Below are 16,695 nucleotides of genomic sequence, written 5' to 3'. Positions count from 1 at the left end.
TCTTAAACACAATTCCAAATCTGCTTATGCACACCCTTGCACACACATACTTGTGCATCCACACTTACAGGCCTAAGTGTGTGCAGTTACACTCTTTTTCAATGAAGAATATAATGTCTTGATTTTGTCTATAAAAATAGAAAAATATCTCTTTGAAATTAAAACTATTCTATTTTTCATCCTTGTAATGATATTGTTTTGGAAAATAGATTGCAATTCACTCAGGGGGAAATGGTTAACCTGTTGTCGTCCAAGAGTTGCATATAGCTCTCTGTGCTTTTTCATATTAAAGTTTCACTTTAAAACGAGGATGAAGGGGGGGAAATGGCTTTGAATTGTATTGATGCTGCTACATAAATATTAGAATATAACTTTGAAACAAACTGCACATATTAATCAGAAAATAATGCAAACTTTGCCATCTCTAGGTAGCATAAAGTAGATATTAAACTTTGGGGCAAACATTGTTGCCCTTCAATGATCTTCTTGCAACACATAAATCTGCCTCCATTCCTTCATCACGTTGACTACCCTTAAATTAAAAGATGGCTTTTTCTAAAACAGAAAGCATTATAAAATGGAACTATAAAGAAAAACTTGGGGGATTTTGATACCTCATGGGATACAAGGCTGAGATAGAGGGAAATGGAGATACTGTAACTAAACTACTGATCCCTTCTTGAAACACATCTTTTTTAATACAGTCCAAAATTGTACTAACTTTTGGAATTGCCATATCACACTACTGACTCATATTGAATTTTTTATCAATGAATACTTTCAGATTTTCCCCCAAACTACTCTCTAACCTTGTCCTTCCCATGTAATATTTGTGATGTTTTTATTTTATTGTGAAAGTGAAAGGTTCTACATTTATTCCTATTAAATTTTATTAGATTAAGTCCAGGGTTATATAATCTGTCACATTCTTTTGTGGATATGTATTTTTTTAAGTTTTGATGATGCTTTTTCTTTTTGTATCACAGTCATATACCTTACACAAACACACACAAACATACATACTCACATGTACACACATGTGAACCTGAACTTAGAAGAAAAGGAAAAAGTAGTTAAGCAAAAATCAACCAACCCACCAATCATGTCTAACAGTGTGGGCAACACTACTTGACAAAAGGCCCCCAGATCTCTAATAAAAGGAGGGCAAGTCTTTACCTCACTTTTCTCCAGGGCTGAGTCTGGCATTATAATTATCCAATATTCAACTTTATTTTATTGTCCATTTGCTTTGCATTGTTTTAGTCATTATATTTACTGTTTTTTCCTAACTCTACTTATATCACTCTGCATCAATTCAGTCTTCCTATATTTCTCATGTCTTACAGCACTTTCGCATGCCATTACATTCATATACTATAATCTACTTTGCTACTTCTCTATTAATAGACATCCACTTTGTTTCCAATTTTTTGCTACCACAAAGAAAAGATAACAAATAAAAAGGTTTAAAAAGGATGACTCATTGTGTGAGGAGAAAATAAGGAGTTGTACTGCATCGCTGCTCATAATTACCAGAGAAAACTAGAATACTCTCAGATCTCCCAGAAGTTCAATCAACACCATGTTTACTTGTTTTGCAGCAAGTTGAACAACATTCATCCTGGAATTTGAAAAATTCAGGGAGGTGTACTAGCATGAAAACTCAGGTTTAATTAGCCAATCACTCAATTGCCCCAGAGGGCCTTTATATAGGTTATAAGCTTTATAACCATTGAGCCTCAACCAAATTTATCAGAGCTTACCCACCACTAGCAGAAATGAAATGCCTAAACTAAGTCCTAGTTGTTTACTTTCCAAACAAGAATTAACACTCTTTTGATAGAACCATCAAAACTTGTTTATTATTCTTAAACATAATTCCAAATCTGCTTATGCACACCCTTGCACACACATACTTGTGCATCCACACTTACAGGCATGAGTGAGTGCAGAGTTACACTCTTTGCAATGAAGAAATTCCTGGGAGTTCATAAGTATGTCATTCAAATATAATATGTTAGGATTCATTCATCATTGTTCCTAGGATATTCAAATCACTTCATGGAGAAGCCATTCAGTCTTACAAGTTAGATGGATGGGGCTGGGAAGTGCTATCTTTAAACAGCATCTTAAATCCTTACTTTCCTTATGCTCAGGGGGAGTCAAAGTTTACCCTAGATTCAAACTGAACCTTCTGGGGGAAGTTTCACCTGCACACAAACTTGCACTGATTCACATTCCATTTCCAAATAGCCATATCACCCTTTAATCAAACTCTGTCTTATAACATCATCATGCTACTGTCCACTCCTACTCACAAACATGCCACTGATCTCTGAACTCTCACTAGTTCTTAACATGTCCTGGTACAAATGCCTGAGGATCAACTGCCTAGTTGCTTATAATCTAACAATTTCCAGTAACAGGAAAATATTGTATTTGTTAAGGGAGAAAGAGAGATGGGAAGGAGCAAGGGGGAGAAAATTCCCATCAATTGGGTAGTTATATATACCTTCTTTTGGAGGGGAGCATAGTATATAACTCTTTCAGAGTCTATTATTCATGCTTCAGGGAAGGTCTGTATCAGATGGGCTATGGTACCTCTACTTGCATACTTCTGTATCCCTGTTGGCATGACTCAATCAGTGATTCTTTGTCTCTGCCATAATAACCCAGAAACAAGCCATAGAGTCTTATTCAAGAATTTCATGCAATCATCCAAGTCTTGTCTTGGCCATGATTATGTTAAAATGTTGACTGGCATTCTTTCCTAGGGATATATAATATATGCTTGTCAAAGTCTCAGGGTAAAAGCTAAAAGACTCGTGCCAGCCCCTATTAATTCCTTTCTGTTGATCAGTGCTGGTTACTCCAGAATTTATCATAGACGTGATCCTAAAGTTAATGGGAAAATTGGCTTGTATCAAATACTATGAGAATTTGAATGTTCTAAAATGTTCTTGAGTATAATGAAGCATATGTAGTTATCATTCCTTAACATCTGGAGTGTAGCAACCAACTCAAAGGGAAAAAAAAGCAGTCAGTCCCTTCTCCATCACTTACTAAGTCCAGTGGCTTCTTAGTGTTTTTTTCCTTCCTCAATCCAAGTTCCACACTCTTTCTTGATAAGGGCTTATCTCATTTCCTAGCAAAGCCCTCTAAGGTTCTCTCACCACTGTCAATTGTGGATATCCTGACTCAGGAAGGTGACAACATTGCCCCAGTGTCTAAAAGAAACAGCCTGAGAAAAGTTTATCAGCCACAGTCATGAGAGAGAACTTGACAATGTTAGCAAGCCTAAATAAATCATATGTGCACCGCATTTGGAAAATGTGCTCTAGCACTACCAGAACCATAAAAAGGAATTCTGTCACCTTGAATTAAGATTAAATGGAGGGTGGAATCAAATATCTAAGACATGAGCACTCGTACCTCTTCAAGGAAGACTGGGTACCCAAATTATGGGAATTAAGATGTGGAAGAATTGGGAGTTAGGGTATTACAAGTGATGAGGGATTAAAGTGGAAAAGACTACAAGTACTAGCTATGTAGAGAAGAGAATATTAACTGGAGGTCTGTAGATAACAGAAATAGAGATCTAGACAGAATAGAGCAAACTTGACAATTATTCAGTAAACTCCTTCCCTCAATTCTATACATCCATTCTACCCTCGGTTTTGACAGAATTACCCTCCTTTCTTTCCACCATGCTTTTATTGATAGTGTATAACTCCTATAATTATAGTTGATTCTGTAGTGGTGGGAATGAATTCCTAAAGGGTTCAGCAATGTTTTCCTGGAGATCTTTAAAGCTGAGAGAAAGAGAGATGGAAACAGACAGAGAGAGAGAGAGAGGTGAGTGATATAGAAACAATGAAAGAGACAGTGAGAGAGAGAGAGCATATTTATGTACACAAACATATATGAGATATTTTTTTTGAATGAAGCAGTGTAAATTGACTCCTACTTTAAGGCAGGAAAATAGACTTCATACATTATAGAAGTCCTCTATATCCTCAAGCATTCTAAAGGTTTTTTTTTTTTAATTAAGGATTCCTTCTAATCATCTCCAGACCCTTACTTAAAGTATTTCCAGTTTGGTAGGACCTGCCAGAGATAGCACAAAGTTGGCAAAGCCTTCAAAGAGTTCAGGATCACTTCTATAATAAGATGATACATCAGATAAGACTTCACTGGAGCCCAGTGTACTGCCTTCTAAGGAGAACTCTATTAAGTTCAGAAAGATCCATTACAGTTTGTCTTCAGAGTGATGAATTTTGGGGGCTATAATCTTAATTGCAAAGAGATTGCAATGTGAGAGTTGGAAGAGGGAGTATCCTCATCCATAAAATCACAGATCTTTGAAGAACTGAAGAAAACTATCTTGAAAAACTATCATTTGAAAAACTATTCATTGACATGAATGTCTCTTTTTTTGTTCCTTTGTCCCAATGCCTTAGTAATAAAAATACGTTTTAAGCATGTTGAAATGATAAAAAGGAAGGAAGCACAGAGTACGATAAAAGGTCATACTGATTAGCTATTAACCTGGAGGTAAATTCCTTCACTCTTCACAAGTGTTCTCTGATGATGGGCACAAGAGTTACCATTGATTCACCAGGTTTCATTTTCCATTTTATTGACAATTGACTATTAGAGCTAATAACTTCTATAAAATTTTCATTTTCTCTCCTGATAGTTGTGGAATGAAATTCTTTATTTTAACACAAATATTGTTTTAAAAGAAAACTGCCTTCCTACACAGTATTTGTGATTCCTACATCTTCATTCATCTTACAAATATATTCTAATTATAAACAATTCCTCTTTTGCAATTCAATAGAGGATATGACAGACAGAAAAACAAGCAAAAGATTAGTTAGTCTATTCAAATGTGGCAGATTAAATTGACTTCTACTTTGAAGGCCAAAGTAGAGAATGGCTCCATGTAAACAGTTGATGAACATGGGTCAGCCATGTAAACAGTCGATGAACATGGGTCGGTCTCCGGAGAGATAGATGAGCACCATTCTGAAGGGACAAGAGATAACCTCCATTGCCCTGGGGCAATCAAAAGGGAATCAGGTTCAGATCCCCATATCTAGAGTGTCAGAGAGAAACCTGCACCTTGGAAAGTGTCACAGTTCCAAGACATCTGGTAAACTGAAGCTAGGAGGAGTAGAGTTGAAGAGCTAAACAACATGGTCCTTTGAGTGACAGACTAGCTTTGACCTACTTGCCACCAAACTGGACCATATTGATGAGACAGGTTAGTTTTACTCTGCTATCAAAAGACTATTACAAATACTCTACCATCAAGAGACCATCAAGAGTCAGGTTAGCTTTATCATTTTGTCATGTTTGACATCATAAAATTACCATGCTGATGCACTACCCAGTGGCAGTGGGATGCCACAATTACATGAATGGGAAAGGCCCATCCAAAAGACCAAGGTCTCCCATTGTATCCAGACCATTACCAGAAGTCCTATTTCCCACTTAGATGAGGCCATGCTATGAAGAAGATTCTGGAAGGGGCAGTAAGAAGAATATCTTTGCACAACAATCTCTTCACCATAATCCACATAAGGTGCAAATTATGCCATCATTCATATGAGTTCATGGTCTTTTTCCATTAGGAAGGACAAGAATCAGATCAGATTAGAGAATGGAAAGCCAGTACTACATGCAAGTGTACTGAGGTAAAGTCAAATATCCTTCCTAGAGTAGTATATAAAAATTGTTATTTACTCCCTTAGTTGCATCTGATTCTTTGTGACTCTATGAACCATAGTTCACCAAGGCCCTTCTATCCTCCACTGTCTCTTTAAGTGTGTCCAAATTCATGTTCATTGTTTCCATGACATTCTCTAACCATCTCATCCTCTGCCATGACCTTTCCCAACATTAGGGTCTTTTCCAGTCAGTCCTATCTTCTCATTATCTGTCCAAAGTATTTAAGCTTCAGCTTCAGTATTTGACCTTCTAGTAAATAGCTTGAATTAATTTCATTAAATATTGACTGATTTCATCTCTTTGCTTTCCAAGTGACTCTGAAAAGTTTGTCCAGCACCACAATTCAAAGGTGTCTATTCTTTAGAACTCAACTTTTCCTTACAATCCAACTGTCACAGTCATACATTGCTACTGGAAAAAATCATAGTTTCAACTATGCTGACCTTTGTTAGGAAAGTGATGTCTCTGCTTTTTAGTGTGCTGTTCAGATTTGCCATAGATTTACTTCCAAAGAAGGAGTGTCTTTTGATTTCAGGACTATAGTTGCCATGTGCAATAATCTTTGAGTCCAAAGATATACTGCTTCCATTTTTTCTCCCTCTATTTGCCAGAAAGTGAATGGGACCAGTTGCCAGGATCCTAAGGTTTTATGTGTGTTTGTGTATGTGTGTGTGTGTGTGTGTGTGTGTGTGTGTGTGTGTGTGTATGTGTGTGTGTGTGTTTCTCTCTAAGCCAACTTTTGCACTCTCCTATCATCCTCATCAAGAGATTTCTTAATTACTCTTTAGTTTCTACCACCAGAGTGGTATCATCTGCATATCTGAGATTCTTGAAATTTCTCCCAGAAAACTCAATTTTGGCATTTGATTTATCCAGCTTGGCATTTAGCATGATGTATTCTGAATATAAATTAAATAAATAAGGTGAAAATACATAGCTTTGTCATACACCTTTTCCAATTTTAAACCAATCATTTGTACATGTTTCCTTCTAACTGTTGCTTCTCAATCCATACACAAGTTTCACAGAGATAAGTAAGATGATCTGGTGCTATGATCTCTTTGATAATGTAACACTAAGTAAGTCAATCGAACAATCTGTATCTGGCAGTCCTTACCTCTCAAATGAACGGGTTAACTATGATAATTTCTGATGATTCATCTATAAACTATGAAAAATGTATACTGTCAAACTTTACTGAGAAACTCCTTTGTTATAATCATTATATTGTATATCCTTCCTACTAGGAGCTATTACCTAGAACTGTAGCTGATGGTTTGAAACACTAAGTTCATATTTATATTGCCCTTTATTAAAGGGTCCATTACATTTTTATTTATATGAATATTGAACTTATTAATTATATTGCATATATAGATATAATATTAATTATATCAAATATACCATTTATATTGTACAATTTGTGAAGAACTTTACTTCCAACTTTTTTTTTGGATTTTTGCAAGGCAGTAACTTGCCCAAGGACACTCAAGAGGACAATAAGGTTGGATTTGAACTCAGGTCCTCTTGACTCCAGGGGAGTTGCTCTATCCATTGTGCCACCAAGCTACCCCATTCTTACAACTTTTCTGAGGTAGGCAGTACAACTATTATTACCTTTATTTAACTATAATATAGAGAATTCTTAACCATTTCTATCAGCTCATGAGTGTTTACTAAAATGACTGGAGTATTTCTTTGTCTTCTTTGTTGCCTCCTAGCATTGTCTCCAGGCTGAGGAAAAGAAAATAATCAAGTAAAAAGAAGGAACTAAAATCCAGGATTTACACTGCAAACTAATCCTCACCCCCTAAAATTCACAATCCTAAATTTCTAGTATTTTTCAGGGATTAGACTTCCCTCCTCTCTAGACCAATAACTCTCCTCAAACCATGGCAGAATCAGTAGACTTCCTAGTAAATCATGAAATGTAGTCATCTGGATCCTAAAATTCTATAAAACTATAATGAAAGTTAGCATTTGCCATAATAGTTTAAGATTTCCAAAACCTTATACTTACATATATTATCTCATTTGTTCCTCACAACAACCGTATGAAGTGAAGATGATGATGATTATTATTATTATCTTCATTTTATTGTTGAGAAAACTGAGACCTGGAAGTCAAATGACTTGCTCAAGGCCAAAAAAACTGTCAAAGGTCCATCCACTGTCCTATCTAGATAGCAAACTTGCTATCTAATTTAATCTCTAATTGATAAGGACGCTCTTTTTCTCAGCATCTACTTGACTGTCTGCCTATCACCTATTTACTCTTCCTCATCATAGAATATGAGTAACTTCTCACTAGACAAGAGGCAGTTGTAACAAATGTTCTTTGTTGGGCTGCCACCATTCTCTGGAATTACTTTTAAATAATCTAGTCCCCTCATATCTCAACTGCTCTTGGTTTGTGATCTTGTATGTTCTTTGCACACCAAGATTTCTGAGAATTCTTTAACTCTACTAAAGTTTTTAACAGCAAAGTAAGAATATCACACTATCATTTATGTTCCAAAGCTCTATTTACCTGAAATAATGGCAGGTCAGCAGACTTCTTTTAATTGGTCTCTCAGTCAAGAGACATATTGGTTGTGTTTCTTTATAGTCTCTCTCTCTTCCAAGACTCTAAAAAAAAAGTAGTTGAGGTAGATCACCCTGATAACATTGATGATATCACAATATCAGTGCCATACGTTGGTTCTACTAGCTCTTCTTCAGAGTTCCTAGTGTGTTCAGTAATGTGTGATTAAACTCTTAGGTTGTGGGTCTCCTTGAGGATTATAAGGATAATTATAGACTTTTGGATTTTGCAACTGAGGCAGAGCTCTGAGGTGATTGCACTTTATTAAAGGGTCCATTATCCCCTCTAATGAAGTGGACCTCAGATCTTCCTCATGATCAGAGATATCCTCCTTCCAGAACCTTGGATTTATACACTTTGAAATCCAAATTTGCAAAAGAGGCATGACAAAATATAGAATTTCATTGGCTGACATATGACATAAACTAAAATAAGCAAAAATGATGTGCAGGAGCACAAGGTGGGTGAAACAAGGAATATCTCCACTAAAAATGGTCATAAGATGGATGGGCTCCTTCTTAGGTTAGGCAGGAGGAGATGGTACAAGGTATATATATATATATATATATATATGTATATATACATATACATATATATATATATATATGTATTCCAAGAATATATTGTGTGAGACATTCCAAGTTTGATGCCACCATCCCTGCTTAGTTTGGTCATGGAATTTTGACAAAATAGGATGGAGATATATTTGTCAACATTTTTATGGTTGCACAAGTGAGCCTCATAACTTGGTAAACAAATAGTGAACCATTACATTAAAGTTTGAGGCACACTATAAGAATCTACTTATCCCTAATTTATATAGAATATCAAACTGATTAATCCTGATTATTTCTCAAAATTCCCTCCCTCTTGGATTCAGTGAAAGACCACAGTCTTTCTTTGAATCATTATTATTTAAATTCAAGGAGGGTAGTCTTCCATGTGCAATGCAAAACCAGAAAGGTAAGTCCCCTTACTGAGGTTCGAACTTTAGAGAAGAGGGAAATGGGCACAACTTATAACACATGATTATGTTCCATTTAGTAAATATTAACTCAACATGTCTGAAGTGACTCTCTGACCAAGAACCATGAGAGATAAATACCTCCTAGCAAAACATATCCTATATGATATGAAAGTTGGGGGATCATTGGGCATTTGTTCAAGATTGTAATGCAAATTTTGTCTGTCCTACATAAGGTTTCTAGAAATATTTTGAATCTATAAAAAACAATTCAAGCAAATTTTGAAAAATAACCACCCTATTATGATTATAAAAGGCAACATTCCTGCAGACAACAAACAGATCTAGATCTAGATAGTTATAACACAAGGAGTAGAAAGAAATAAGGAATAAGTTGAGTTCCATGAACAAAAGAATTATCAGTCATTCCTGTTCATGGTAGAGCAACAAGTCAAAGTAGGAAACTAAAAAAGGAAAATTCGAGGTTACAGTCATTGCAAACTAGAAACAAGAGGATTAGGAATCATTTGTGGAGAGGATGATGATGATGAAGGTGTTGAATTTATTTGTCCCATCTCATACAGTTGTTCAGTTTTTAAAACAACCTCTGATGCAGTCTGGAGATCTCTCTTCAAAATCTTGGAATGAACAATGTTTCAGAGCAGCTTCTAATGGATTTTCTTCTCCAATTTAGATCACTTGCAGAGATCCCCTTCTCTGTTAAACAAAAATGACAAAATAGACCTTAATAAATTTAGATTGTTATTACAATCAAATAGTGGTAGCCAGATCAAACCTTAAAAGCACCAATGTAAACATCACTAGATTCTTTGTTTCTAAACAACAATCCTGGGAGATAGATATAAATAATTATTATTCCCTTTATACATACATAAACTGATTAGATTCTTTAAATTACTACCATTAGGGGTGGCTAGGTGGTGCAGTGGATAGAGCACTGGCCCTGGAGTCAGGAGTACCTGAGTTTAAGTCTGGCCTCAGACACTTAATAATTACCTAGCTGTGTGGCCTTGGGCAAGCCACTTAACCCCATTGCGTTGCAAAAAATAAAAAATAAATAAATAGATAAATAAATTAATAAATAAATATATAAATTACTACCATTATAATATTTTCAATCCAACTAATTTTTATTTATAATGATTAGTGACAAAAACTAAACTTCCATTTTGCACATTATTTTTAGTTGACAAAATTCAGAAAAATTCATGGTGACATTCTCAGCTTACCATTACTGCTTCTTTGTTTCTTTAAGTTACCCAAAAGGCCAACCAATTTCTTTAAATTTTCTAAAGTATTAGTCCTTTGCCATGATTATTTAAACCAAAGCAAAAGAGATAATCCTTTATCAATGAAATAACATGTTTTTTATGAAGCTTATTTTGTAGTCATATTAATTGGAAGGAAAACATATAGTAACTATCAAAAGAGCATTGTTAAAAATATATATATAAATCTTTTATATTTCAATGGGATTAGGAACCTCTCTGAAATGGCCTTTTAAAAACTCCAAAAGCCATTACTGATCACAACTCCCTCCTTTTGTATTTTTCCATTACCATGTACTATATTTTCTCTCTCCTTTCACTCTGACTCTGCTGTAGTAGTAGAGTTTTTAAGTATTCTTTTATTCTACACTAAAATTAAAACCAATTTCACAGACTGATATCCCCAGACTTCAGGCTTAAAGACTGGGTAGTTGAAATTTCTTCAGGAATAGCAAATGTATTTCCTTTTTAAATTCTGAATTGTGAAATTACTTAAGGTCACAAGATTTTCATTTAAATTCACATATATTGTCCCTAAGATTTTCTTATTTAAATATTTTCCTAAATTCCTATTTCACTGAATCTCTCCTGAACATATTTCATGACTTTTAAAATAGTTCTTAAAATGCAAACTTCAGCTATAAATCAATCCTTAATCATTTTAAAGATCCCTTTTAGGAAATAAGCAATTGACTCAGAGTGAATATAAATAGGAATTGTTTCTGTTTTGGTAAGAAATCCTCAGACTCTTCCCCTCCCAGATTGATTTATTTTTTGACTATACAAAAGAGATGATTCTTTTCATCCTTTCTTATCTGCCTTAATTAAATAGGCGTTGCCTCAGTCAAAATGAGAACTGATAAACACCTTAGCTTAAAAAGACCAAGGTCTACCATTGCATTCAGAGTCATCTCCAGCTGTTCTATATCTGGCCACTGGACCCAGATGACTCCAGTGGACTGGCAAAATGAGATTGGCAACCTTTCACAGCCTTCCTTCGCTTAAATATAAATCACCTCTGTCATGGTATCACTTCCCTCATGTCATAGTCCTCTTTGAGAACAAAGAACTAAATAATAAATGAATGAAAATACAGCTTACTGTCCCAGGAGATTACAGTTATGCTATGCTGGAAAATAGATCATAATTTACTGAAGCTATAAATAACTATGTCAATTGTATTGGCCATAATACATTCTTATGCGGCATCATTCAGATCTCAAGGACTACTATTGTAATATTTGTAACGGTTCCTTTCAGTAGGTTGACAAGACTGCAACTTGTCAGTATGGTAGACCTAAGGGACTTCATGAATGAAGGCTAATTATTATGAAAGAAGACTCATTTGTGCACCAGGGTTGAAGGAAAAGGTAGTAAAGATTCATTCATTGAAAGTTTAATTCTGTATTCTGATTCTGTAATATGTCTTGCTTAGTTTTAGAATTTTAAATTATTTTGCATTCTTATCTAGTTGAATTTAATTATAAAATTTTCAGGTTTTAAAATTTTATTGACTTGTTTTGGGTCAGCATAGCATCATTTCTGGGAAGCTAGAGTATTTAACATAAATATATATGTTAAATGCCCTGATATAAGAGTAGGTATTGGGGCATAAAGGAAGATAGTGAGCCAGATACTTAATTTCTTTAAAAAGGAGGAAAAATGACTTGAGAGGGAGGAGATTATGGCCACCAGGATCTTGATTGGATGATATTTTTGGATAGAATGAAACTCAAAGTAGAAGTTTGGGAGTGATGTTGACAGACATGGGGTCTGGAAATGTAAATAAGGAGTAAAAACTCCTCCCACCCACCTCTTCTTTGCCAGTGCCTGAGAAAGGGAGAGAGAAGATGAGAAAACATCCAATCAGTACTGGAAAGGAGAGAGTTGGGCCTCAATAGCAACCAGAAGGTAAAAGCAGAATAAGAATTCTAAGAAAAGAATTGTGTTAATGATAAAATATGAGTTCTGTAGGGCACAGTAGTAAAAGTAGTATACTGGCACATGAAAGTGGTAAAGGCTAAAGTTGTTGTGGATGAGCGAACAAAAAGCGATAACAGAAGGAAGGGACATATTTCACTTGGGCAATTAGAATTCTATATCATAAGACTGGAAAAACAGGGAGTAATAGGAGTTTACTAGATATAGGAGACAACTGATAATATCTGACCATAAAATTGTGCATACCCTTTGATGGAGCAATCCCACTCAAAGAGATCATTTTAAAAAGGGAAAAGAAACACATGTAAAATTTTAGTAATGACAAAGAATTGGAAATTGAGGGGATACCCATGAATAGGGAAATGACTGAACAAATTGTGGTATATGAATGTAATAGAATCCTATTGTTCTGTAAGAAATCATAAACAAATAGATTTCAGAAAAACACCTGGAAAGATTTATATGAACTAATGCTGAGTGAAGTGAGCAGAACCCATCATGGACAATTCTAAAAGACTTGCAATAGAAAATGCCATCACAGCAACAATGAAGTCTGAATGTAGATCAAAAAACATGCTATTCAGGGTGGCTAGGTGGCGTAGTGGATAAAGCACTGGCCTTGGAGTCAGGAGTACCTGGGTTCAAATCCTGTCTCAGACACTTAATAATTACCTGGCTGTGTGGCCTTGGGCAAGCCACTTAACCCCATTTGCCTTGCAAAAACCTAAAAAAAAAATATATATATATATATATATATTATTTTCACTTTTTTTAAAAATTTGTTTTTTTTTCTTTCTCATGGCTTTTTTCCCTGTAATTCTGATTCTTCTTTCACAATATGACTGATATGGAAATATGTTAAACATGATTATACATGTAGAGCCCTACTCACTATTATAGGGAAGGGAAGGAAGTGGAAAAAGAATTCAAAAGTTTACAAAGAAGATGAATGTTGAAAACTATCTTTGCATGTAATTGGAAAAAAATAAAATAACATTAAAAAAATCTGTCTCCACACTAGTCAAATATTAATGAGTAGATTTGTTTCCATCCATACCAACCTCAACAGTGCTGTGTAATGATAGGAGGTCTTTTATGTGTTAGAAAAGAAAGGACATTGAATGTGGAGCTAGTATCTTTTCCAATAAAGTCTTGGCAGCAAGAGGAATAACTTTTTTGCTGAAGGTCTATACATTTACATTTATAAATAGAATCAACCTTGAAAGCTATGTTCTTTTTCATTCAACTTGAACTTCTTTTCTTTTTGTAATATCCCATTACTTCCTTTTCTCTAATTCTTTTTTGTCTGTAAAGATCTTGAATTATTCAAGTTGATATTCCTTCATAACTCAGGATCTTCTGGCTACTTGCAAAATTTGTTGTTTGACATTAAAATACTGAAATTGAATTATATGTTTTGGAGTTTCACACATGATTTTTTTTTCCTTTAACAGATTAGATAAAGCAATACTTCAGCTGCCTATAGTCAAAAATTCTTAACTGTTTAACTGGACTTCCTCAAACATGCCATGCAAGGTTTTTTGGTCTGTTTGTTTCTATTCAACTTGTTTTTCAAGAGAACTAGGATCCTTAAGTTATCTTATCTACAAGGTAAGTTGCTTTGTTTTTGTAGATATTCATGTAGATAACTTGCTTTTTTTTGCTGCTAAGTTTTCTTCTACTTTGTGGATTTGGTATTTATTTTTTGAGTTTTAAATCTATCATTCAGTTTTAAACCTGTCATTCAGAGGACTTATTACATTGAAGAGATTTTTTTCAGAAAAATCTTCCCAAAGAAGGTGGCACTTGAAATAAGCCTTGAAAAAAGTAGGAATTCCAAGAGGCAGAAGAGAGAAAGGAGTATATTCAAGATATGACAAATAATCAGTGCAAAAGCAGAGAGATAGGCAATGCAGAAATAGAAAGAAAATAAATTTGACTAGAGTGAAGAAAACATGAAGAGAAGTAATATATAATAAAGTTAGAAAGATAGGATGGAGAGAGATTAAGAAGAGCCTTAAATGACAAAGAAGAAACAGGAGCAACTGGAGTTTATTAAGTTTGGGAAGTTACTTAGCACTTTGGGAAACTCATTTTGGCAGCTATGTGGAGAATGGGTTGTCAAAGAGCAATTTGAGACAAAGAATCCAAATGCAAGGCAATTGGTAAGAAATAATGAGGACTTGAACTTGGTTAGTGGCCATGTGAATAGAAATATGTGAAAATATTTTAAAAGTAGAAATGAAATTATTTGGAACTCATTTGGATATGTAAAGTCAGAAAAATAAAGAAGTTGAGAATAATACTGAGGTCATAAGCCTAGGCAATCATCCACAAACGAATTAGGAAAGTTCAGAAGAGGGATTAATTTAGGGGAAACATAATGATCTCTTTTTTTTGCACATGTTAAGTTCAAAGTTCCTACAGGACATCTGTTTTCAAAATCCAATAATTAATTGCTGAAGTGATACTAAGAGCTCAAGAGATACTAGGCAGATTCTGAGAGTCATCTACATAGAAATGATAATTAAACACATGAGAGTTGTTGAGGTCACCAAGTGAGAGTGCCAGAGAATAGAGAAAAGCCTCCAGGAAAGAGCCTTAGAGGACATACATAATTAGAGGTCATATTATAGATGATGATCCAGCAATTTTGATTAACAAGTGATCAAACAGGTAGAAAGAAAACCAAAAATATGATTACTCAGAGAGGGAGAAATATTCAGGAGAGAAGAGCCAGCAGTGGCCAAAACTTCATAAATGTAAAGAACTGTGAGGACTGGGGAAAAGTTATTTGATTAGGCAATTAAGAGATCAACAGCAACCTTCAGAAAAAGTCATTTCAATTGAGTGATGAGATGGAAAATTATACTGTACAGAATTTAGAAGAATGAGAGGAAAGAAAATATAGTCAAAGACTATAGACAAGAATTGGAAGCAAAGAGAGTTAACTATCCACTATTTATGATGCCTATCTACCATTAAGACAGTATAGAACAGTGAAAAAATTACTGACTTTGGAGAGTCAATCCTATTTGGATTCATGTCCTATTTGCTTTGCTCACTACTTTTGTGACTTTAGACAAGTCATTGAACCTCCACAGATCTTAGTTTCATCATCCACAAAACAATAGGGTTAGACTAGTTAGCTACTAAGATCTCTTTCAGTTCAAAAATCTATGATATTAAAATTTTTGCTTACTGCTTCATTGTGCATTCTGGGTTTTCTACACTTTGTACTACTTCATTTCTTTATTCCAATAATTTGTGTCTGACTTCCTTTCCTGTTAGCCTCTACTCTGCTTTTAGTGATGTGGCAGTTTTCCTTCCATAGGGCCTGGGCATCCTCAGTAAATTTGAGGTCTGGAGTGTGGAGACCAAAGTAAAGCCCTTTGGGAAAGGATTTCCAGTGCTTATTCCCACAAACATTTCCTACCAGCTGTGCTACTTTTTGAACTTCTTTGGATCACTTCATCAGGCTCCCCTTCCCCAAGAAAGCCATCATTTGGAAAACTCATAATGTTTCTTTACATGCTGTATCTTTCCCCATTAAAATTGTATGTTTCTTGAGGGGAGGAACTATCTTTGTTTTCACTTATGTTGTTTATGTTTGTGTTTTTGTTATGTTGTTTTCACAGTGCTTAACACAATTCCTGACCCATAGTGGGAACTTAATATTAATTAACTGATTTAACGACAAAGAAGTTATCTCCCTTTTAATTCTTCACTGTTTACTCCAACCAACCATAGGTTTCTCTTTCCTTTCTGTGGTTTTCAGTGTTTTCAGTCTTGTGGATTGAGATGGTTTCATACTGCTTCAGTGCCATAGGAAAACCATGCAAGAACCCCAGCAACTGAACCTAAAACACTATTTATTACTGGCACTGGTTTTACTTGGTACAAGTTTAGTGAAGATAGTGAGACAAATGTTTAAGTATTTCAATTTCTCTGATAGTATTTCTTTTTTTTTTTAGGTTTTTGCAAGGCAAATGGGGTTAAGTGGCTTGCCCAAGGCCACACAGCTAGGTAATTATTAAGTGTCTGAGACCAGATTTGAACCCAGATACTCCTGACTCCAAGGCCGGTGCTTTATCCACTATGCCACCTAACCACCCCTCTTTTTTTTTTATCTCTGATAGTATTTCATAGGGCATTTAATATATGCAGATATTCTGCTTTAT

The 16,695-nt window shown here is 34.9% G+C and overlaps 1 long non-coding RNA gene across 1 annotated transcript; it reads left to right on the top strand.

Moving 5' to 3' along the window:
- Positions 1-7,224: 7,224 nt before the first annotated feature.
- Positions 7,225-16,009, top strand: LOC141493936 (uncharacterized). The gene is made up of 5 exons (XR_012470360.1): positions 7,225-7,330; positions 11,834-11,943; positions 12,401-12,484; positions 13,969-14,125; positions 15,849-16,009. It is a non-coding gene; the product is annotated as an uncharacterized LOC141493936 (long non-coding RNA).
- The last annotated feature ends 686 nt before the right edge of the window (positions 16,010-16,695 follow it).

This window comes from Macrotis lagotis, chromosome 7 (genome assembly GCF_037893015.1).
Source record: "Macrotis lagotis isolate mMagLag1 chromosome 7, bilby.v1.9.chrom.fasta, whole genome shotgun sequence".
In the NCBI taxonomy this organism is placed as follows: Eukaryota; Metazoa; Chordata; class Mammalia; order Peramelemorphia; family Peramelidae; genus Macrotis; species Macrotis lagotis.
Note: the sequence above shows the minus strand (reverse complement) of the source record. Positions and strands in the feature narration are given on the sequence as shown.